Source organism: Protopterus annectens, chromosome 9.part0 (genome assembly GCF_019279795.1).
Source record: "Protopterus annectens isolate FY-2018-M chromosome 9.part0, PAN1.0, whole genome shotgun sequence".
NCBI classification, from domain to species: domain Eukaryota; kingdom Metazoa; phylum Chordata; order Ceratodontiformes; family Protopteridae; genus Protopterus; species Protopterus annectens.
Window position 1 is genome coordinate 336662758 of NC_056743.1, and position 24359 is coordinate 336687116.

General features: G+C 45.0%; 2 long non-coding RNA genes across 2 annotated transcripts in view; both read left to right on the forward strand.

Annotated features, from left to right (window-relative positions):
• LOC122811223 overlaps positions 1-24359 on the forward strand; it is an 829556-nt gene that overhangs the window by 673011 nt on the left and 132186 nt on the right. The gene's annotated exons all lie outside the window — the stretch shown is intronic.
• On the forward strand, positions 11504-21332 carry LOC122811224. The gene is made up of 2 exons (XR_006366227.1): positions 11504-11543; positions 21219-21332. It is a non-coding gene; the product is annotated as an uncharacterized LOC122811224 (long non-coding RNA).

Sequence of the window (24359 nt, forward strand, 5' to 3'; positions counted from 1 at the left end):
TTATAAAGCATTAATAAATCCCAGATTGGTTTACCTGGCACACCGTAGACACTGGAGTCAACCAATAAGGACATGTACGGAGACAGACGAGACTGCAAAACCTTAATAAAGAGTTTGTAGTCGGTATTACACAAAGATATCAGTTTTTTAGGTTCGATCTATCTGATTTTTTCCAAAGGAACCGTAAGGCAGTCACTAAACAGGAAGAATCAGAAAAACCATTAGATAACCAACAATTAAACAATGTAACAAAAAATTGTAGCTGTGTAATAGACAATTGCTTATAAAACAAATAAGGAATGCCATCTATACCTGGTACAGTGGACTTGTCACCCAACACGTGAACTGCTGATTGAATTTCTTCAATGGTGATGTTAGCATCTATTCTAGATCGAATGGCAGGAGGCATTTTGGGTAAATGCCAAGAAATAGTAGCAGGAACAGAACCTCCATACAGGGAACGCAAATGAGCAACCACTAATTTCATAATAGAGGGTTGGGTATTGTGTAAAGCACCATTTGCATCTTTTAATGTGGTCATGATGGTAGATTTATACAAATGTTGTTTATTTACAAATGGTAAATATTCCCGGCCCATTCTCTTTAAAGAATGTGTGAGATTAAAAAGCTTTACCTTGATACGTTCCACATTTAGATCATACAACCTGCGTAACGGTGATAAGGCAGAAGTAAGATTAGTGGTAGCTACTTTCTGATATTGGTAATAAGTCAACCTGGTAACATTTTTCAAAGCTGAACAATAAACATTAACAAAATGTTTATACCGCCTTACCAGTTTTACCTTAAAATCCCACCACCATACAGAGGCATCATCATACATGTCTTTCAAGGAAGAATGATCTTCCCACAATTCTGTCCAGACACATTTCCAGTCAGGACAAAACAGGTATACCGGATTCAATTTATCATATCCTTTCCCTCTTCGCAATGTTGGGGCATTGCCAAAGGAATACGTTAAAAGGACATGATCTGTAAATGGAAGAACAGTGTAGTTAAAATCTGAACATAAAAGATCTTTAGAATGCCAACAAAAATCTACCACTGGTTACATCTCCATGTTTATAAGTGAAACTAGGAGAAAAACCTAGTGAAAGAGAGGCAGCTGACATGATATTATGACATAAAAGGACATCATAATGGGTACTGTGCTTACCCTCCAACAAATGAGCATTAAAGTCTCCCATCACCACTATGGGATAATTTACCTGTAGATAAGGGACCATAAACTTAAAAAGCCTACAACGGTCCCTATAATTCGTGAAAGCATATAGAAAAAACAATCTAAAATATGAAAAATTAAAGAAAATATCCAAGCAGACCAGTCGGCCAGGTATTAAATGTAATACATCCTTCACTTCCAAGACAGAGTTTCTGTATAATATGACCAAACCAGAATGTTTATCAAGTCCACCGGACCATATGTTACCATCTTTCCAAATGGCATTCCATTATAATCGATCCTCTTCTGCTATGCATCCCGTATCCAAGAAACAGTTCAAATCCACAGACAAGTTCGCCCATTCCACCACATGCAACCTCTTGGATAAAGACAGCAGCAAATTGATGTTGCAAAATGAAAGTAATAAATTAGCCATTGTCAGTTTCCTTGGAATGGCTTCGCAATTTAACATTCACCGCTGACTTCCCTTTAACAGAAGTCCTACCTCTCGGTAGCTTAGATTTCGTATTCATGACCGCTGTTTCCACAGGAGAAGAGTCCTGTGAAACATCCATATCTTCAAGAAGTAATCTCTGTTGTGGCAGCCCTCCACCAGCAAGAGCAGCAGGAGGATATAAAGATGAACCAGTCTCCATGCAGGGCAATTCCGAGGATACTTCCATTTCATCTTCCGAAGGTGTAGCTACACTCCCCAAACCCACCATTGGAGCATCAGAATGAACAATGAGAGGAGGGGCCGCCCCAGGAGAATCAGCAGAGGAAGCCAATATTTCAACTGGGTCGGGCATACGTGAAGGACCTGCCACCTGAGAAATATGGAAAGTTGTTTCATGACTACTTGTCTTAGAAGTTTTCAGTATAATAATCAGTTGTACAGCCCGATGTTCCAAATCCGCCCCAGAATCCACATTCGTGGCTGGAGGGGCTTCTGCCTCTTCATGGTTTACCACAGTGAATGTGTTCAACTGGCCCTCATCTGAGGCAGAAACCAATGGGCATTTAGACCAGTGATGCGCGTCGCCACAATGGGGGCATTTGTTCACGCATGGCCTAGTAAAGTGATCAAGGGAACCACACTGTGTGCATTTTTTGGCTGGGCACACTGAGATTACGTGGGAAAAATCCCCGCAAAAGAAATAAAATCTCGGCTGCCCAGCATAACGCATGGTGCCCCGATGTCCACCTACAAAACAAACACCCAGTATGTGTTTAATTCCTCTATCCAACACCCCCATAGTGACCCATGCCTCCCATCCCCCAGCCCTGGGAGGTCAGGAGAGCACATCTTAGAAATGGCATGAACTTCTGTACAAGTCCATAAAAGATAAGCTTTCACCATATCCTCATGACTATAAATAGTTTTGAACTGTAATTTAAGTTTCTGCCTAAGCTGTGCATTCAACTGTGACAACTCATAATCAGACCACAGAGCTGTATGTTTGTTAGCAGTATACTTAGTAAAAAATTGTGTAGCAACCATATTAGACTCAAAAAAACAGTTCTACAGCAGCTTCTGCAGGCCACTGTATCACACCAGCTAGATCTAAAAGCTTAACATCTGCAGCAGCTAGCAAGGTGTCTTTGAGCCACTTCAATGTAAAGGCATTCCCTGAAACTGCTTTAATTCGCACCGAAGGTTTCTGCACAAACCTTCTGGCTTGTGCACTTGTTTCTGAAGTTGGCAATCTAGGAACTACAGGTTTTGTAACATTAGCATAAGATATTTTAGGTGGAAAGTGTGGTTCTGATGTTTGTTTATTGTCTGAAACTGTCATGGATTTAAAAGCCGTTTCAGCGGGAAAACTTTTTTTCTGTTGAGCCGGCAAAGCCATGGCAGCATTTTCAGACATTTTCTACTGTTGTTTCAGAGCTTGTCACAGTTGGAAAAGGCCTTTTTAATGCAGTTTTAGGTAAAATAGACTTATTTGAACCAGAACTAGCATTTGATAACAGAACTGAAGATGCCAGTGAGTCTGCTAGCGGCGGACATTCCTTACGTTCAGAACTCCAATCAAATAAAGCTACGGTCTGTGTTTTACTGACTAAATCAGAATTTTCCGACACAGAAGTGTCCTTATTCATATTCACAATAGAAAAACTATTAAGAATTTTAACATCAGAGTTACCTTGTGTGGAAACATTCCCAGAAACAGAGAGATCCTCCTGCTGCTGCTGCAGAGACCCCACCCACTCTACAGAGGGAAGTGAGGTCATACTGAAACTGGCAGTTAAGCCAGAACCAGGATTGCAGTACCCCTTTGTATGGTGGATAGTACTCTACACACCTGCAGAGTTTCAGCCTCCTAGCTTTTTCCCTCTTGGAGAAAAACTACTTTTCAGGGCTATTTTTCTCTATGCAAAAACAGGCTTGAATTGCATAGGGAAAGCTAAAAACATTAAACGGTCATACTGAAACTGGCAGTTAAGCCAGAACCAGGATTGCAGCACCGCTTTGTAGGGTGGATAGTACTCTATACACCTGCAGAGTTTCAGCCTCCTAGGTTTTTCCCTCTTGGAGAAAAACTACTTTTCAGGACTATTTTTTATATATGCAAAAACAGGCTTGAAATGCATTGAGAAAGCTAAAAACAAAAAACAGTCATATTGAAACTGGCAGTTAAGCCAGAACCAGGATTGATGTACCCCTTTGTAGGGTCGATAGTACTCTACACACCTGCAGAAATTCAGCCTCGTAGCTTTTTCCCTCTTGGAGAAAAACTACTTTTCAGGGCTGTTTTGTTTCTATGCAAAAACAGGCTTGAAATGCATAGACACAGCCAACCCTTATTGCATTGCAAAGAAATGAAATTACATACAAAAGAAAAAACAAAACAGTGAAAATAAAATACGAAATTAGAGAAGAAGCCTCTGGCATAATTACAAAAACACTTCTGTATGACCCCATTTTTCTAACCACCCTTTTAGCTGAAAAATTATTTGTGCCACTGGAAAAACAGTTTTAGTTAATAGAGCTTTACATCTGGCTACCCACAACAAGTGTAAAACCAAACATAAAATAAAATCTGCTCTATGAATATTAGAGTTCCACCTTTGTCCATAGTCGCCATATTTGCATTTTGACAATGAAAGAGGAAATAAACTTGGCACACGAAAGGTAGCACGGAAAAGGGTCCAAAACCCATGTATTCTTGTAAATGAAAACACAAAGTGCGAAATGTCTTCCACTGCACCACATCCCATAAAACAGTGAGTATGAGCAATACTGTCAGAATGAATGTTACCCTTTATGAGCAATCTATCCAAAGAGAGTCTCCATAGAAATTCTCCCCATTGTGGAGCAATTTTAAGGAACCAACACCTGGCCGACGGGCCCTGTAACTGAAAAGTAGTTAACTCACTGTACCCATTCACCCACACACATAATTGCATAATATGCTGTGATGAATGTTGTGAAATGTATAATGTATGAAATTTGTATTTTAGTACCATCAATCCAACATGCTGATATTCTATGGGCAAGTCCATAATAGGCCTTTTTCCTCTCAAAAGAGACTCCCAAAAGTGAGGAAGCATATTTTTCAATAACTCAGCAACTATAGAATAGGAAGCAAACCTTAAATGGGTAAAAACTCTGTGAATATATAATACATGCAAAAACATGATTGGATTCTTTAATCCGCATCCCCCTTGTTCCACAGGAGCATAAACTATGCAAAAACATGCTTGAAATGCATAGAGAAAGCTAAAAATAAACAGTCATACTGAAACTGGCAGTTAAGCCAGAATAGGGTGGATAGTACCCTACACACCTGCGGGGTTTCAGTCTCCTAGCTTTTTCCTCTTGGAAAAAAACTACTTATGCAAAAACATGCTTGAAATGCATAGAGAAAGCTAAAAACAATAAACGGTCATACTGAAACTGGCAGTTAAGCCAGAACCAGGATTGCCTTACCCCTTGTAGGGTGGATAGTACCCTACACATCTGCAGAGTTTCAGCCTCCTAGCTTTTTCCCTCTTGGAGAAAAACTACTTTTCAGGGTTTTTTTTTCTGTATGCAAAAACATGCTTGAAATGCATAGAGAAAGCTAAAATCAAACGGTCATACTGAAACTGGCAGTCAAGCCAGAACCAGGATTGCCTTACCCCTTTGTAGGGTGGATAGTACCCTACACACATGCAGAGTTTCAGCCTCCTAGCTTATTCCCTCTTGGAGAAAAACTTTTCAGGGGTATTTTTTTCTCTATGCAAAAACATGCTTGAAATGCATAGAGAGTGTAATCCATGTTTATTAACTCAAAAAACATACAACACAACCAAAATGCCTCAGAAACATCAAACCAAATGAAAATACAACTGAGAAAATGAAATGGCAATAAGCAACAAAATTAAAAAAACAAGTACATGGCTGGAAAAGCCAGACCTGGCAGTATAGATTATCTAAATAGACATAGCTGAAACCATAAAGTCTGCTCCCATAAGGGAAATATTAATAAATAATGCAATAAATGGCAAAAAGTCAAGTGTCCACCAGTTTTTGAATTTTTTTGTTCTTTTTCTTTCTTGACTTATCCCCATGGTGATCAACCATATACTTGGACCCCTTAATCCTCTCCAAAGTAGAGAGAACTAGAGTCCGATGAGGAGCCTTACATTGTACTCCCTCCATTTCTTCCGATTCCGACACGCCCTCAACAGAGTCAAGATCACTGGAGTGCCCATCTATAGAGTCAAAGGAAGGAATTCCTGCTGTCCGAGTCTCAAGTCTCTTTTCCCCAACCACCTCCAAAGACAGAGAGGGCAGGGGGGAATCCACAGATTCCTCCAATCTAAAAAAGAAGGGTGCCTTTGGATCAGTAATCACAGAAGAGACAACTGAAGTTGCGGGCTCAGGCAGCAACACCGCATCAAGCAAGGCCACTTCCGCCCCATTTGCATCTAATCCCTGAGAAAAAAACATCAACACTCACTGCATGAACCGCTGACTTGGAAAATGCATCCTGAGACTGAGCTGGAGAAGGAAGAAGAGGCCCTCCTGCATTGCCACCACAATGAGACTCGGGAGGGACCAAGGGAATAGAGTCAGAAACCGGCAACTTAGAGGGAACAGCTGTAGAGATGGGCGCACTCAATGGTGTACATGTAGATGAGTCAAGAGGTACAGGAGAAAAATCAACTGGAAGCAATGGTACAGTCTGAACAGTGGTAAAACCTTGTGGACAGTCCATCCAGCGATGTGCGCCATCACAAAAACTGCAATGTAGGGGACAAGCCCTCATGGGGTGTGCCTTGGAGCCACAACGGATACATTTCCTTACAGGTCACTGCTGCACTAAGTGGGTGAAATCTCCAGAAAAATAACATGTCCTGGGCTGACCAGGATAAGTGAAACAGCCTTTGCGACCCCCAATAAAGCATATTCCAGGGAGGTGCATTAATCCCGTAGCTGTTGTCTTTAAAGTAACCCACGCCTTCCACCCCCCATCCCAAACACCAGGAATCTCCTTGATATACGTCTTCGTGACTGTATGAGCGGCAAAACAGTGAGTCCGTAAAAAAGCCCAAACCATGTCCTCTGTTATTCTAATAGAACGGAACCTTAACCTAAGCTTCCTTCTCAAAGTGACATTCTTTTGTGTCAGAAAATAATCCTTCCATGGTGCTTGTGTAGAATGTGCCAAATAAGAAATAAATGTTGCAGCAGTCTCCTGTGTAGTAAAATGTACCTCCACAAAATCCTCTGACCCAAAATGTACAATAGCTCTTAAAGTGACTGGTAAAACCCCTGCTGGCCGTAATAAATGCTGCCACAAATAGCCCATGGTAAAGGGAATACCCTTCAATGATCTTATTGTCACAAATGGCATACCTTGTTCATTTATGGGAGTTTCAGATAGAGCTGCAGCATAGGTGACAGGAAAAACAGCATCCGTTCACTTTACAACATTGTCTGAGGCAGACACAGCATCAGCAGTCTGAGAACCAGCAGGCCTGGTAGTTTTCACCGGGAGAACCTCACCAGTTGTGGTCGAGAAATGAGCTCCAATGCCCGGATCACTAGAACCGGAAGTAGACCCCCTCCTGGAAGTCCGAGTAAGGCAATCAGCCGTTTCAGTCTCAGAATGTCGCCTTTTTGCCGAGAATGACGATCGCAAGTGAGGAGCTGCTTGTTTACACAAATTGGAAGGTGCTACCACAGTAGCAAGGTCAGGCAAATCCATATTGTCAGAATTGAGAGCTGGTGAGACAGGCAGTGCCTGTAATGGTGGATTAGCAGTCTTCATGTAATCCATTTGCAGATCAGCAGCATTTTGTAAAGCTGCTGAACGTTCTGCAGTCAAACCAACAACCATATCAGCAGAAGCACCCTGTTGGGCAATCAGGACAGCAGAAAAAGCAGGTTTCAAAGCCTGTAAATCACCAAATCCTTCTTCTGTAGCCACCAAAGCAGCAGGAGTAATCAGAGATGCAGCCATCTTGGCATAGGGAAAGCTAAAACAATAAACGGTCATACTGAAACTGGCAGTTAAGCCAGAACCAGGATTGCCTTACCCCTTTGCAGGTGTGTAGGGTACTATACACCCTACAAAGTTTCAGCCTCCTAGCTTTTTCCCTCTTGGAGAAAAACTACTTTTCAGGGGTAATTATTCTCTATGCAAAAACATGCTTGAAATGCATAGAGAAAGCTAAAAACAATAAACGGTCATACTGAAACTGGCAGTTAAGCCAGAACCAGGATTGCCTTACCCCTTTGTAGGGTGGATAATACCCTACACACCTGCAGAGTTTCAGCTGCCTCAGCTTTTTCCCTCTTGGAGAAAAACTACTTTTCAGGGGTATTTTTTCTCTATGCAAAAACATGCTTGAAATGCATAGAGAAAGCTAAAAACAATAAACGGTCATACTGAAACTGGCAGTTAAGCCAGAACCAGGATTGCCTTACCCTTTGTAGGGTGCATAGTACCCTACACACCTGCAGAGTTTCAGCCTCCTAGCTTTTTCCCTCTTGGAGAAAAACTACTTTTCAGGGGTATTTTTTCTCTATGCAAAAACATGCTTGAAATGCATAGTGTGTGTAATCCTTGTTTATTGTGCTCAAAAATCATCAAAGAAACAACAATTTTACACCACAAACTAAATTCTAACTAACATTGATACAGCAATTACTTTACACACAGAAACATTTACTAACAATGATAATAGGAAATTACAGTCCCATACGATATGTGTGTGTACCACAGTGCAGGAATACACCCGCTCTGCTACACGAAAAATTCACCGCTCCAGTTCAAAAAATGTTCGAGTACAATGGTCCGTAATATCAATGTCCACAATAAAAACATGTAGTGTTCTCTCCTGCACCCCACTCCTCCTAGCGTAGAACCTGTGAACCAGAAAATAATACAGCAGCCAAAAAGGTAAACCATGTACATCAACAACAAATACAACAGAATAATATACAGTGCATAGAAAAGAAAGTCAGCCATAGTCAGAAATGTCAGAGTCCTTGGCAGTAACCACCTCGGTCTGCCTTGTCCTCCTAGTCCCCTTCGTCCTAGCAGGACGGTCTTTCCGGCGTACTTGTGTCCATTGCTCCCATCCCTCCACAGCGTGAGGAGAGGCATCCACTTCCTTATCTGCTCTTTGTGTCACTGGTAGTAAAGCAACCTCCGCCACGTCAGGCAAAGGCGTCACCACAAACAAAGGCCTCTGTTGATTTACATCAGTGTGGCAATGCTCCTGTCGCTCAGCTGCATCCAACCTACCATCAGGGGATTCATCAAGGGAACAGTCAATTTCCAAATCAGCCAAGTCCCTGCGGAAGCCGTGCCTTGACTCACCGCCTTTCTGCAATGTTGGTGTAATTAGTGGTTCCCTCCGCACCTCCTTGTCAGCTAGGGCTAAGTCACTCGATCCGGATTCCAGAGTGTTGGGGGTCCCGTCCCCTACAGGGGCTCCCCTGCTCGCAGCCTCCCCCGGAACGTCAGGCGATAGCAAATTGTCACAATCCTTCCAATGATGCCGGCCAGAACATAAAACACAGCTCGTAGGGCACTCCCTGGCAAAATGATCTCGCAAACCACACCTTGAGCACCTTCTTATTGCACACTCAGTCACCAAATGGTCGAAGGCTCCACAGAAATAGCATGTCCGTGGTTGTCCAGCATAGTGGAGAACTCCCCGCTGGCCCATAATAAAACAGACCCCAGGGACGTGCACTGGACCTGCATCCTCCAACTTGAAATCTGCCCACACAACCCATCCGGTGTCCCAGGCATCCCCTGCCACTGGGTCGTGGGACTTCTCTATGGAAAGAATTGTATCCACATACCTCTTAAGATACCTCTCTATCCCCGAGGGGTCAACATATATGGACCGGAAATGTATTGTTATCCTCCGTCTAAACTGGACATTCATGCACGTGATGGAAAATGCTGCAACCAATGGTACATCCCCACTGGCCAAAAAAGCCGACTGAAACCTTAAAGCCATCGCCGGAGTCTCAAAAACAATTTCGGCATGTGATTCTCTGCCCCAATGGGTGATGGCGCAGATAGATGATATTGGGAATCCCAATGGTCGTAAAAGGCCATGCCATATCTCGGCCCGACTAGTAGGCCCTCCTGACTTAGTCTGAACTTTGACCGATGGCTTGTGCACAATACGCACATGAGGCGGTGGTGCCATCCCCTCTTCAACATTCTCCGCAGCCACCCCTGCATAAGAACACCCTGGAGTCAGCGTCTCGTCCCTCTCCTCCACTGGATGCGGTGCCTGCCTCTCTCCCAGGCAGATAGGTGGGCTGTCCGGCACTACCTTCCACTGTTTGGAACATCTTTCAGCTGGTGCTTCAACGGACTGATCATCATCACCTCCTCTCAAGTGCCGCTGCCCGGCTCCCTCCCAGGGGCATTGGGATCTGTTCAAATCTCTGCACTGGGCCCTCACCAATTTCCATACCAGTATCTGCCCCACCTGGGGGGGGTGTACCTTCCGGTCATAGACCCCACCACTGTCTCTCTCTGATGAGAAACCCCCAACCTCTCATCCAATGCTGGCCCTCTGTCAGGCCCAGTCATAGATTCTGAACCATCCAAGGAACTCCAAGAGGCATAACGTGCCTGACAACTGCGCCTCTCCTCCGCCTGCAGCTCGTCAAACAGTTCCTGAGACCACCCCTCCGGCGGTCCTTTCATCTGCACTCTCATAGCCTGCTCCCCCTTCCCAAACTGGGAAGTGTCAGTCCCAATCCACCACTTTCGGCGAAATAATTCTTCAGTGTCCTCAGAACTATATGATGAAAATAAGTCCTGGGAAGTGCCATCCTGCGTCTGACATCTGCTTCCCTCTATGGCCCGTTTGTGGTGGGTGGCCACTCGCTCCTGACCCAGTTGTCACATCATTGAACCCACCTCCCTGCTGTTGGGAGATCTCTCTTGAACCTTCCGCTGTTGTCCTCACTTCTCTGGTGGTCCTTGACAATTGTCCCGATGTTCCAGACAAATCCTGCTCAGCCCTTAGCTTGTTTTCCTGCCCCTTACCTGTCCGGGCTTCTCCTGGCCCTGCAACGCCTTTTGCACCATTCTCCTTGGTCCGACCAGTCTTTCCCAGCCATTCTGATCCTCCGGTGCCTTCACGACCTCTCCGCCCATGTCCGATACTTGCATCCATTAGGCGACCTCGCCCCAATGCATCCACTCCCATTCCGGTCTTCCCATCTTTTTCCTGGTGTCGGGAATCAGCAAATCCTTGTTTCCGCCCTTTCCCTACATCCTGGTGCTCCCTCAACCATCCCAGTGGAAGCGCTGGTCCATACTGTGGTCCTGGAATCCCCTTCTCATTGTTCTGGCCATCTTCTTTTACCACCGACCTTCCCTCTGAGCTGGATCCGCTCATATGGAGCCCTAACTCGGGCTGATCAAACTCCAAGCTGCCTAAGCCGTGCATTTCAACTTCCTCAGCCCAGTCAAACACTGAGTGTATTAAAAGATCTCTTGAACTCTTCAGCATCCCTGTGCCAAGCCACAGACCCTCCTTAGAGCTTCCCACAACTGCATCTGACATCCCTGTATCGTTTTCTTCACTTAGATCCACCAAATCTCAATCTGAATCATCAGCTGCATCAGCAGAACGAAAAAAAACGTCCTCCATCTTTGAAATGCATAGAGAAAGCTAAAAACAATAAATGGTCATACTGAAACTGGCAGTTAAGCCAGAACCAGGATTGCCTTACCCCTTTGTAGGGTGGGTAGTACCCTACACACCTGCTGAGTTTCAGCCTGCTAGCTTTTTCCCTCTTGGAGAAAAACTACTTTTCAGGGGTATTTTTTCTCTATGCAAAAACATGCTTGAAATGCATAGAGAAAGCTAAAAACAATAAACGGTCATACTGAAACTGGCAGTTAAGCCAGAACCAGGATTGCCTTACCCCTTTGTAGGGTGGATAGTACCCTACACACCTGCAGAGTTTCAGCCTCCTAGCTTTTTCCCTCTTGGAGAAAATATACTTTTCAGGGGTATTTTTTCTCTATGCAAAAACATGCTTGAAATGCATAGAGAAAGCTAAAAACAATAAACGGTCATACTGAAACTGGCAGTTAAGCCAGAACCAGGATTGCCTTACCCCTTTGTAGGGTGGATAGTACCCTACACACCTGCAGAGTTTCAGCCTCCTTTGCCTTTTCCCTCTTGGAGAAAAACTACTTTTCAGGGGTATTTGTTCTCTCTGCAAAAACATGCTTGAAATGCATAGAGAAAGCTAAAAACAATAAGCGGTCATACTGAAACTGGCAGTTAAGCCAGAACCAGGATTGCCTTACCCCTTTGTAGGGTGGCTAGTACCCTACACACCTGCACAGTTTCAGCCTCCTAGCTTTTTCCCTCTTGGAGAAAAACGACTTTTCAGGGGTATTTTTTCTCTATGCAAAAACATGCTTGAAATGCATAGAGAAAGCTAAAAACAATAAACGGTCATACTGAAACTGGCAGTTAAGCCAGAACCAGGATTGCCTTACACCTTTGTAGGGTGGATAGTACCCTACACACCTGCAGAGTTTCAGCCTCCTAGCTTTTTCCCTCTTGGAGAAAAACTACTTTTCAGGGGTATTTTTTCTCTATGCAAAAACATGCTTGAAATGCATAGAGAAAGCTAATAACAATAAACGGTCATACTGAAACTGGCAGTTAAGCCAGAACCAGGATTGCCTTACCCCTTTGTAGGGTGGATAGTACCCTACACACCTGCAGAGTTTCAGCCTCCTAGCTTTTTCCCTCTTGGAGAAAATATACTTTTCAGGGGTATTTTTCTCTATGCAAAAACATGGTTGAATTACATAGAGAAAGCTAAAAATAATAAACGGTCATACTGAAACTGGCAGTAAAGTCAGAACCAGGATTGCCTTACCTTTTTGTAGGGTGGATAGTACCCTAAACACCTGCAGAGTTTCAGTCTCCTAGCTTTTTCCCTCTTGGAGAAAAACTACTTTTCAGGGGTAATTATTCTCTATGCAAAAACATGCTTGAAATGCATAGAGTGTGTAATCCATTTTTATTGAAACATCAAACCAAAGAAATTACATTACAGCCATCACATTATACTAAGTAAATACAAAGGAAAAAGGTTTACTCTACAAACAATATTACAAAACAATGCAGAAGGGGCCTAACCCCAACTGCTATATGTCCACATCAAATGTCCAGGAGCTGTAAAAGGTAGTCCAGCTAAGTAATGTAACATCCGCAGCACCATTCGGAAGTGCCAGAGACCCCAATGCAAATTAGCAGAATAGAACAAATGCAACATTAAAACATATATGGCCCACCAGCCCCACAAGTAACAAATAGTCACATAAGGAGAGAGTCTGTGTCCAAAGTTCAAGGAGATGTGTCCATAAAGAGTGTGAGCAGACGCCACCAAGGAAATCCGACACCAAAGAAGGCCATCACCATCCATGGTCATCAGGTGGGGGTTCAGAGCCAGGCTTCCTCGCCACCTGACGAGTCTTTTTAGTCCCCTTTCCTTTGGGAGGTTTCTCATGGCATGAGACCCGAGTCCAAACATCACCCGGCCCAACAGCCTCCTCCAAACAGTTTGCGGTGTTCCCATCGTCTGGTGGCACTGGCAACAGAGCCACCTCTGCCTCCTCCGGCAAGGGCGTAGATGGTACTCGACAACGATCCTCTTCCTCGACTGGGGGGGCCATGTCCACCTATGAGGTTGGAGCCTCCTTGGAAAGAGCCACATCTGCCGCAGGACATCCCCCGGGCAGCCGCTGTCCAGCAGGAACCGCAGGATCCTCCGCCACTTCCTGGGCCTCAACATGTTGTACAAGAGGGGGGGGGCTCAGGAGCAACCACCCTCTGAGCCAAGCCATCAGCCGGGGCTTCAGGCACCCCTACCGGAGGGGCCACTGGTTCCGGTTGTCTGGGGGTGTCCACCATGTTCACCGGGGAGAAAACATTATCACAGGCCTTCCAATGATGTTTACCGGAGCAGAGGACACAACTTGTGGGGCACTTTCTGGTGAAGTGGTCTCGCAGGCCACACCTAAAACATCTCTGGGTGGGACGGTCAGTCACCAAGTGGTGGAAGGCGCCACAAAAATAAGTGCGGGGCTGACCCGCATACCGCAACACTCCTCTCTGTCCCATGATGAAACACACCCCCGGTATATGTTGGGGCCCGGTATCAGCCAAACGGAAATCGGCCCATACTATCCAGCCCGTATCCCAGACCCCACCAGCATTGGGGTCCCGGGACTTCTCCACCGACCAGATCTTTTCAACATAATGGCTCAGGAACCGTTCTATCCTGATGGCATCCACATAAACGGACCTGAAATGTATGGTGATGCGCCACCTGAACTGGATATTTAACTTGGTAATGGTAAATTCCGTAAATACCGGGTCATCTCCTTTCGCCAGAAAGGCAGATTGGAACTTTAATGCCATGGATTGTGCCTTGAAAATGATTTCTGTGTGCGATTCCTTCCCCCAATGAGTAATCACACACAAGGAGGTCAGAGGAATCCGCAGCGGCACCAACAACGACTTCCAAATTTCCATCCTGGAGGTGGATCGACCTGTGACAGTTTGTACCTTGATGGATGGCTTGTGGATGACCCGGGCTCGTGAGGGTGGTGGAAGAACCTCCCCCACCTCCGGTGTTGCAGCAACCCCAGCGTAGGTCCGTGTCGGTGACTCTGCCCCAACTCCTGGCTCCGGACTGGCTGGCCTGTCCATGTATTCCACATCCGTCACTGGTGGACTCCTCGCTACCTTCTGCTGCTTGGCCAGTCTGCTGTCATCTGCTGCAGCTATGGACTCCTCCTCTCCTCCACGCTTCAAAGCTGCCGCTCGACTGCCTCCTAGCGGCGGTGGCACCTTCCTGGTCATAACTGGAACCTGTGGCACAGGCGGAGCTGTTGCAGGTCGCTCCCCCACCTGTAATAAAGAGGGAGACTCCTCCATTCCCGTTTCTGGGGTCGTCCCCCATCTGGAAGTGGCCGTAGGCACAGACACGTCCATCTTGGAGATAGCCGGTGGAGCCGACTCGGAGCCATCAGAGGAGCTCCAGGCAGGATACTATTCCCTGATGCACCTCTCCTCCTCCACCTGCAGTTCTGCAAACAATTCCTGTGACCACCCAGAGTGGGAGTCAGCCATCAATCTCCGCATGGTGGTCTCGTCCGGTCCCAGGCCAAGGTGGCCAACCCTCTTCTTCCTCAGGCGATTAAAGAGCTCCTCCGTATCCTCGGAACCCAAAGAGGCGGAACTGGAGAGTGGCATCCCCTCTCCCAACCCCGGCCCTGGGGTTGAAATGCCAGTCATAGAAGGTCCATGAACCACCCCCTGCCCCTCCACGGAGTGTCGGGGAACATCCTGTTGTTGAGAGCCCTCAGCAGGGGTGGCCTCCTGCCCGCTCCTGTCCGTGACCTTCAGAATTGTCTGCCCGGTGCTGGAGTCAGTCTGCCAGACCCCCTCCCCTGTCGAAAGCAATCCTGCCCCTCGGGGCATATGCAGAGCCCCCGGTAGTCCACCTGTAACTCCTGCCCCCTGAAGGGGTAGATCCTCCTTGTGCTGCCTGGCGGGTCCTCCCGCAGGCCTATCGGCCCCCTCCGGGGCCTCCCTGTATCTTGTAACATCCCTGGTGGTCCTCGCGAAGGTAATGGCATCCCCCTTTGTCACCTGGTGGCCCATGGTGGCCTGCAACACTCCCTCTGCCCTTACCGGCCCTTGCTGGCCCTGCCCCGCTTGGGCATTGACTTTTCCCCACTGCCCCTGGCCTCCTTCACCTGTCGCAGCATCTGGTCATCCGTCGCGAGCCTGGGACCCTTCCCACTGTCGTCCACTGCCTTCTGCAACGCCTCCGACCATTGCCGTTCCTTCCCTCGTCTGGCGTCGGCCTCCACCCTGGCTTTCGGGCCCTCGCGACTCCCCTCACTGGATTCGACTCCTCAACCATTCCAGCAGAAATTCTGGCCCGTATGTGACCTCCACAGCCTTCTGTACCTGGTTGCAAAATCAGCGGTCGTTCCTCAAATTTCAATCCACCTGCCATGGAGCCCAAATCGGATACACCTAACTGGAGGTCCCTGGCGTCTGCCTGCTCCATTTCTTCCGCCCAGGTAAAAATAGAAGACATTATAAGGTCCTTATCTTCACGACTCCACCTGGAAACAGGTCCCTCGGGTTCCTGGCCACTTCCCATCGATAATCCACTGCTCCTGCCACTTCACCGGCCCTTGAATCAGAGGTATTCTGCAAAACAAAAGCTGAATCTTCAGCAGCACGCAAATGAGCGTCCTCCATTTTGAAATGCATAGGGAAAGCTAATAATAAACGGTCATACTGAAACTGGCAGTTAAGCCAGAACCAGGATTGCCTTACCCCCTTGTAGGGTGGATAGTACCCTACACACCTGCAGAGTTTCAGCCTCCTAGCATTTTCCCTCTTGGAGAGAAAATACTTTTCTGGGGTATTTTTTCTCTATGCAAAAACATGCTTGAAATGCATAGACACATCCGTATGTTTTATTGAAGGCATAACCACAAAATGAAATACAAAACCACCATAGAACAAAAAGAAATGATCAACGAAATATCCCAGCATAACCCCACTTTTGTAACCAGCCACTCAAAAATGCAAGTAATTGAACAGGAATAACAAAACGGGAATGTAAAGCCTTACATCGAGCAGTCCATAATAAATACAAGGTCGAACATAAAACAAAGTCCGCTCTGCGAATAGCAGAAGTCCAAGGACAACCATAATCACCATAAAGGCACTTGTTCCGAGATAATGGAAAAAAGGAATCTGGAACCTGGTGCGCAAGAGAGGCCAAAAGCCATGCAGCCTTCTGCAGGAAAAAGACATGAAGAGTATCTTCACATGTCCCACAACCCATAAAACATAATGTGGAAGCATTGTCCGTAGCATGAACATATCTCCCAACTGGCAACCTGTCCAACGAAAGGCGCCACAAGAAGTCATGCCAGTGGGGGGGCAATCTTCAAAAATCTGCATCTAGCCGATAGCCCCTGAAATTGAAAATGCGTCAACTGCTCATAGCCATTAACCCAAACATATTGCTGCATCACTGAAACATACCAATCATGAAAAGACAATGAAGCAGCTAAAGTATTCAATTTATATTTCAATACCAACAACCTAATCTGCCTACATTCAGGGGAAAGAAATAAAACTGGCCTCCTGCCAATCAACAATTTGTTTCAAAAACCAGAATGCATATTGGTCAATAAAGCCGCAACAACAGAAAAACAATTGGAGTGTAACTGAGAGAAAACACAGTGCAAAAAAAGAAGATGCAAAAACATGACTGGATTCTTCAAGGCACAACCCCCTTGTTCAACAGGGGCATACACCGTACCACGACAAACAGGATTCAATCCTGATTTCCAAAAAAAGGTAAAGTACCAACGTAAAAGCCAAGCAGACCAGGTTAGGGGAAAAAATATACTGAAAAAACATGAAGCAATTTAGGCAAAAAAATGGAATTCACAAGTAAAGCCTTCTTCCTAAAGGACAATGAAAAGGACCTCCAAAATTGCAAAGCCACTAAAGCCTTAGAAACTATTGCTTTGCATGACTGCTCAACAAACTCTGGACTACCAAACGGGACACCTAAAATAGTAACACCCACCGTAGCAACCCTAAAGCCACAGTAAAAATCCCCTAAATTCGACCTAAAAGTAAAAAAAACAAGATTTCTCAAAATTTAATTCCCAACCCACTCCAGTCAACAAAGGCAAAAAACAATCCAAAAACAAAGACTGAAGCTGAGTGGGTGTATCCACGAAAAAGGAAATGTCATCTGCATATGAAACAACGCGAGGCAAACTAACCCCAAAACAAGGAAAAGAATAAGGAGACAAAAGAACTGTATGTCTAAATGAGTAAATAACTGCCCCTACCACTAAAGCCAAAACGAAACTACTAATGGGGCACCCCTGTCTAATACCATTTTTCATAGCAATGGGAACCCCAATATGCCCATTAACCAAAGGAAACAAAACAGTCTCAGAGAAAATAGTAGAAAGAACATGGACAAAACGTTTCCCAAACCCATACGCCTGAAAAATAGACGACATAACTGCATGAGAAACCTGATCAAACACTTGCCTTATATCACAGGATAAAACCCCACCAGGAAAAAGGGAGGGTAAAGAAAAAAAAGATTTGAACATCATCAATAAAGACTAAATGGGCCATCCAGGCACGCCAAATACCTCCGGATCAAGCAGGTAAGACATATGGGATGCCAAGCGGGTCTGCAATATTTTCATAAATAATTTATAATCCGTATTGCATAAGGAGATAGGCCTCCAGTTTTTAAGAAGAGACCTATCTGACTTTTTCCATAAAAATTTAATAGCAACATGAAGAAAAGAAGCGTTCAAAAAACCATGATCCAACCAGGCATTAAACAAAGAGACCAAAAACCGCAACTGAACATCCTGCAATTGAGAATAAAACAAGTAGGGAAGACCATCAAGGCCTGGCACAGATTGCTTCTTACCCAAAACTCTAATGGCATCTTGCACCTCAGTAAGAACAATAGGCTTATCTAAGGAAGCCCTCATAGCGGGAGGCATTTTAGGCAAATGCCATCCCCCTGGACCAACGTGTTTCCCCCCATATAATGAGAAAAGATGAGCCATGACTACCTGCATAATGGAGGCTTGAGAGTTACATAAAACACTATCAGCAGTCTTTAAACAAGACATAAAAGTAGACTTATGCAACTGACATTTACCAACATAAGGAAGAAACTCCCCACCCGTGCCTTTAAGAAAATGTGCCAAATTAAACAATCTAACCTTGACCCGTTCAATATTCAAGTCATATAATCGGCGTAAGGCTAAGGCAGAATTGACATCAGACCTAGCCACCTGTTGATAGGTGTTATAAGCGAGTCTTGTAGCACTTTTGAGAGCAGTACAATAATGATTTACAAACCATTTATACCTGCGAACTAACTTCACCTTAAAATCCTCCCACCAATCAGAAACCGTATCGTACATGTCAGCCAAAGATGTATGATCTTCCCATAGTTCCAGCCAGACACTACGCCAGTCTGGACCCGACAGGTAAACCGGATTTAGTGCATCATAGCCCCTCCCTTTGCACAATGTAGGAGCATCGCCAAAGGAATAAGTAAGGAGCACATGATCAGTGAAGGGAATCAAGTGAAAAGTGAAGTCGGAACACAATGTCTCTAGAGTGCCAACAAAAATATATCACACTAGTGGTATCCCCATGCCTATATGTATATGCAGGAGAAAAACCTAGCATGAGGGACGCCTTGGCCATAACATCATAACAGAGACGAACATCATAATGTGGACTATGTACCCCTTCCAATAAATGTGCATTGAAATCCCCTACCACCAAAACTGAGTAATCTACTAACAAAAAAGGAAGCATAAACTTAAACAATTTACATCTGTCCCCATAATCTGTATAAGCGTAAAGAAAAAACACCCTATAATACACTGTATGAAACATTATGTCCAGGCAAAGTAACCGACCAGGCATGAGATGAAGAACGTCCTTCACCTCAATGTTGGAATTCCTGTACAAAACCACTATCCCGGAATGTCTGTCTAGCCCCTTCGACCAAACAATGCCATCTTTCCACATATCTGACCACTGTCCCTGATCCTCATCGGTCAGGCAACCAGTGTCTAAAAGACAAATGAGATCCTCAGACAAAGAAGTAACCCAGTCCGCCAAATGAAGCCGCTTATGAATGGACAACATGAAATTAATGTTACAGAAAATAATTAGTAAATTAGCCATTGTCCGTGTGCAAAGGAAGATCTTTCTGCTTTCCCAATCTCCCTTTTGAAGCTGACCGACCTCTGGATACAGTAGATGAAGCATTCCAACACCCAGAAACAACATCCATAGGAACAGCTAGCGCACTGGAACCACCGTCCAAAACAACGCCACCATCCACAGATGCCAAATGTGGAGGAGAAACATCCATTTCTGCATCCATCAAGTCAGCAGGAGGAACAGCATCCACCACTGAAGTGCCTGGAGACACAACAGAATAGGAGACAGGAGGAGGGGTCACCTGGGAACCAGGCTGAAGAGCCATAGGAGCTACTGTGGAAGAGGGACCAGCCAACTGCGAGGTATGATAAACCTGCTGATGCCCAGACACAATGGAAGAAACATCATGAATCACTGGCTGTGCAGCCCGATCCATAGTAACAAAGCCACCCACGTCCTCATTTGAGGCCCGTGGATCCTTCACAGCAGCAGTATCCAATGCTGGAACTTCCTCCGGAGGAATGGATACCAAAAGGCACACCGACCAATGATGCTCCCCGTCACAATGAGGACACTTATTCTGACATGAACGGGTAAAGTGGTCAAGTGACCCACATCTGGTACTCCTCTTAGTTGGGCAGACCGAGATCAAATGGGTGAAATCCCCACAAAAAAAACAAAATCTCGGTTGCCCAGCATACTGAACAGTGCCCCTATGACCTCCAATGAAACGTACACCAGGCAAATGCCTTATCCCAGAATCAATAACATCCATGGTGACCCATGCCTCCCACCCCCCATCCCAAACACCAGGCAAATCAGGCAATATTATGCACTTCTGCACAATACCTCATCAAATACAATTTCACCATTGCCGTATTCATATAAATAGTCTCGAATTGCAATTTAATCTTTTTCCACAGTTGAGCATTAAGCTGGGATATATCATAATCTGACCACGGAGAAACTGTTCTATTTGCAGAGTACTTAGAATAAAATGACACTGCGGTAACTTGAGACTCAAAAAACAAGTCCACAGCACCCTCTGCTGGCCACGGAATAACACCTGCCAGATCTATAGGCTTTTAAACCAGCAGCAGGAAAAATATTTTCTCTAAACTGTTACAAAGAAAAAGCTGAGCCCGTGACAGTTTTGATACAAACTGAGGGCTTCTGCACAAACCTCTTACTGCCTGCACTCATATTTGAGGCAGAAACCTCATTAACTAAAGGTGTAGCAGCTGCAGCATATGAAATTTCAGTGTTAGCAGTTTTAAACATTTGTTTACCTTCTCCCGATGTCATAGATTTAAAAAAAATTTTGGCGGGAATTTCTTTGTTTACAAACGCCGGTATTTTAGTAGCCGATTCAAAACTGGAGTTTCACGCAGAATCCATCCCTTCCAAGTCAGTATAAGTTCTCTTAAGTACAGCCTTTCCCAATTTCTGAGTAAAATTCTCAAAATTCGACTTACCAAACAAGACAGAAGCTGCCAAGGAATCAGCAGGAAGCGGACCTTCAGCCAGCTCCTCTCCCCATGCAAAATGCGCTGCTGTTTGAGTAGTTTTCAAATCATCCTTATTCAAAACTGTAGAATCCTTATTAGCCACATCAGCAATAGAAAAACTATCAAGTATTTTAACATCAGAGTCCTTCCCAACAGAATCAATACAAACATTCACATTCTGGTTACCAGAGCAATCCTGTAGCTGCTGCAGTGTCTGCTGAGACCCCACTCCCTCCACTGAGGGAAGGGAGGTCATACTGAAACTGGCTGTTAAGCCAGAACCAGGATTGCCTTACCCCTTTGTAGGGTGGATAGTACCCTACACACCTGCAGAGTTTCAGCCTCCTAGCGTTTTCCCTCTTGGAGAAAAACTATTTTTTAGGGCTATTTTTTCTCCATGCAAAAACAATCTTGAAATGCACAGAGAAAGCAAAAACAATAAATGGTCATACTGAAATGGGCAGTTACACCAGAACCAGGATTGTAGTACCCCTTTGTAGGGTGGATAGTACCCTACACACCTGCAGAGTTTCAGCCTCCTAGCTTTTTCCCTCTTGGAGAAAAACTACTTTTCAGGGGTATTGTTTCTCTATGCAAAAACATGCTTGAAATGCATAGAGAAAGCTAAAAACAATAAACGGTCATACTGAAACTGGCAGTTAAGCCAGAACCAGGATTGCCTTACCCCTTTGTAGGGTGGATAGTACCCTACACATCTGCGGAGTTTCAGCCTCCTAGATTTTTCCCTCTTGGAGAAAAACTACTTTTCAGGGGGTATTTTTTCTCTATGCAAAAACATGCTTGAAATGCATAGAGAGTGTATAATCCATTTTTATTGAACGTCAAACACATTACAAAGTCATACAAAGAAGACAATCAAAAAACCACATCAACAGTAAAGATTACAGAAAGTATGATATTGGTTTAGACAAAAGCAAAGAAAGATTAAAATACAATAACAGACAAACTATTGGTGCTGAAATGTCAGCACTAGCCCTACAAATTAGCCTACTATCAGATGTGAGAAAGCATGTCGTCGTCGCAACCAAAACTTTAATTTTTGAATCATAATGGCAAGAGGATAAGTGTCGTGCGTCTTGTTCTCCTTACACCTGGCATACCATAACACATATAAGGAGGAGACCAAGAAAAAATCCATCTCCTCTATAACGGCATCCCAATAACAACCATAATCCCCGTGCAGGAGTTTCCCCATCGTAACCGGTAAACAAACATGGAACCCTGAAACATCGCCGAACCTGTGCCCAAAAGGCTACAGCCCGGGAACATGTCAAAAGAGCATGTGATGAGTCCTCCTCCCCCAAACAACCCCTTCTGGGGCAGAGTTTGTCCTCCATAGCTCTAAAGGGTAAGGAGGCACATACCGGTAACTTATCCAATGACGCCCTCCAAAGAAGGTCTGACCACTGCGGAATATTCTTGTATCTCAGCTGTCTCTGTCTTAAGCCATGAAATTGAAATGCAGTATAGCCATCATATCCATTTCGTCTGACATAAGTGTCCATGATGGAGGCATACCACCCCTTGTGTGGCAAGGTGATGGGAAGAGATGCAATCTTATATCTCATCACGACAATCTGCAGGTCGTGTAATTCCTGGCCTTCGATGCCCCTCGTCCTTTTCCCTTGCATCAGTTTTTGCCAAAACAAGAAGTTTGCAGCATAAGTCAATGCCCCAAGTAAAGAATCACGTCTATTCATCAAATGTGCCCACACAAAGTGCAAATATAAACAGTGCAAAAAAATGAATGGATGCTGCATATCTAATCCACCCTGGTGGCCAGGAGAATACAAAACACCTCTCTTTATGGGGTTCAACCCTGAGCTCCAAAAGAAGGTGAATATCTGCTTTAGTGTACTCGCTGTCCATGAAACTGGAAAAAAGTATACCATAAAAATGTGCAACAACCTGCCGATAAAAAAAGTGGTCAATAAATATACCCGTTTAACATATGTCAGTTGGAATGTCGCCCAAAACTTAGTGCGGGCTAGAGCATTACGTAACACTTTTTGACATCCGTCCGTGACATATGTGGTGGACCCAAAGGGCACCCCTAGAATGGTAACACCCACCGAGTTGAACTTTAGAGATTGCTGGGAGGGCGGGCCTGCGGACCGCATGGTATAACTTGCGGATTTTGCCATATTCAAGGATAGGTCTACCCGTGGAAATAAGGGTATCAAGACATTTTGAAACTGACACTGGAAGACTGACATGTCCTCAGCCACATATATATCGTCCGCATAAGAGAAAATGCGCGGAGTTGCTACTCCCATGCAAATGTAAGAATGTGGTGCCAGGAGAAGGCTTCTCCGAAATTGGCAAAGTACCGCACTCACCACCAATACCAGGAGAAAGGGGCTAAGGGGACAACCCTGTCGTATGCCATTACCCATTACAACAGAGCCACCAAGCCAGCCATTAATGACCGGTGTCAGTGTGGAATGAGCGTGAAGCGACAGGATACATTTTTTGAATCTCACATCACAACCATACATCGTCAAAATATCTGCCAAAGCGGAATGAGAAACATTATCAAACGCCTTCTGGATGTCCGCCGTGACCAGAAGGGCTGAGGCATTTGTCCGAACATAACCCGTGATTTGCTTTACATGTAGCAACTCAAAAATTGGGCATCCCGGAATGCCGTAGACACCCACTTCCACAATATGTGGCAACACTCTCCACAACCTCAATGGCAACACCTTTGTGAGGATCTTGTAGTCGGTGTTGCAGAGTGCTATCGGGCGCCAATTGGTCAAAGAGGCGCGGTCTCCCTTTTTGAAAATAAAATATATCGTGGTATGTAAAGCCTTGCTATCCATAAAGCCACATCTTAGCCAATCATTAAATACATGCAGCAGCCGGCAGAGGCAATCTGGCGGCAATAAAACATAAAAGGCATAGGGGATCCCATCAGGTCCCGGGGCCGTGTCCCTTTTGGCCAAGACTTGCAAAGCTTCTTGCAATTCAGCCAGCTGAATGTCTGCATCCAATTCTGCCTTGAGCGCTGACGCCATGGGGGGCAAGGGCCAGTGCAGAGGGGTAAACCCTTTCCCTTGGTACTGTTCTGCTAAGTAATCATGGACAATGTCTAGCATACCCTGTTAGTATTATCTAAATGTCCCTGTTATCCCTCAAAGAAAGCATATGGGCCTGACACCTCACTCTCCTCTTACCAATGTATGGGAGGCAGTGTTCCGCCTTCCCCGTCAAGGAATGTGCCAAATTCTGCAACTAACATGTAACCCTCCGCATAGCCAACATAAACAATTCCTTCAAATGTGACAAAGCAACCTGATCATCATCACATGAACATGTAACATAGTCTCTATATGCTTGAGATGTCCGTCTTTTAAGACTTACATGGT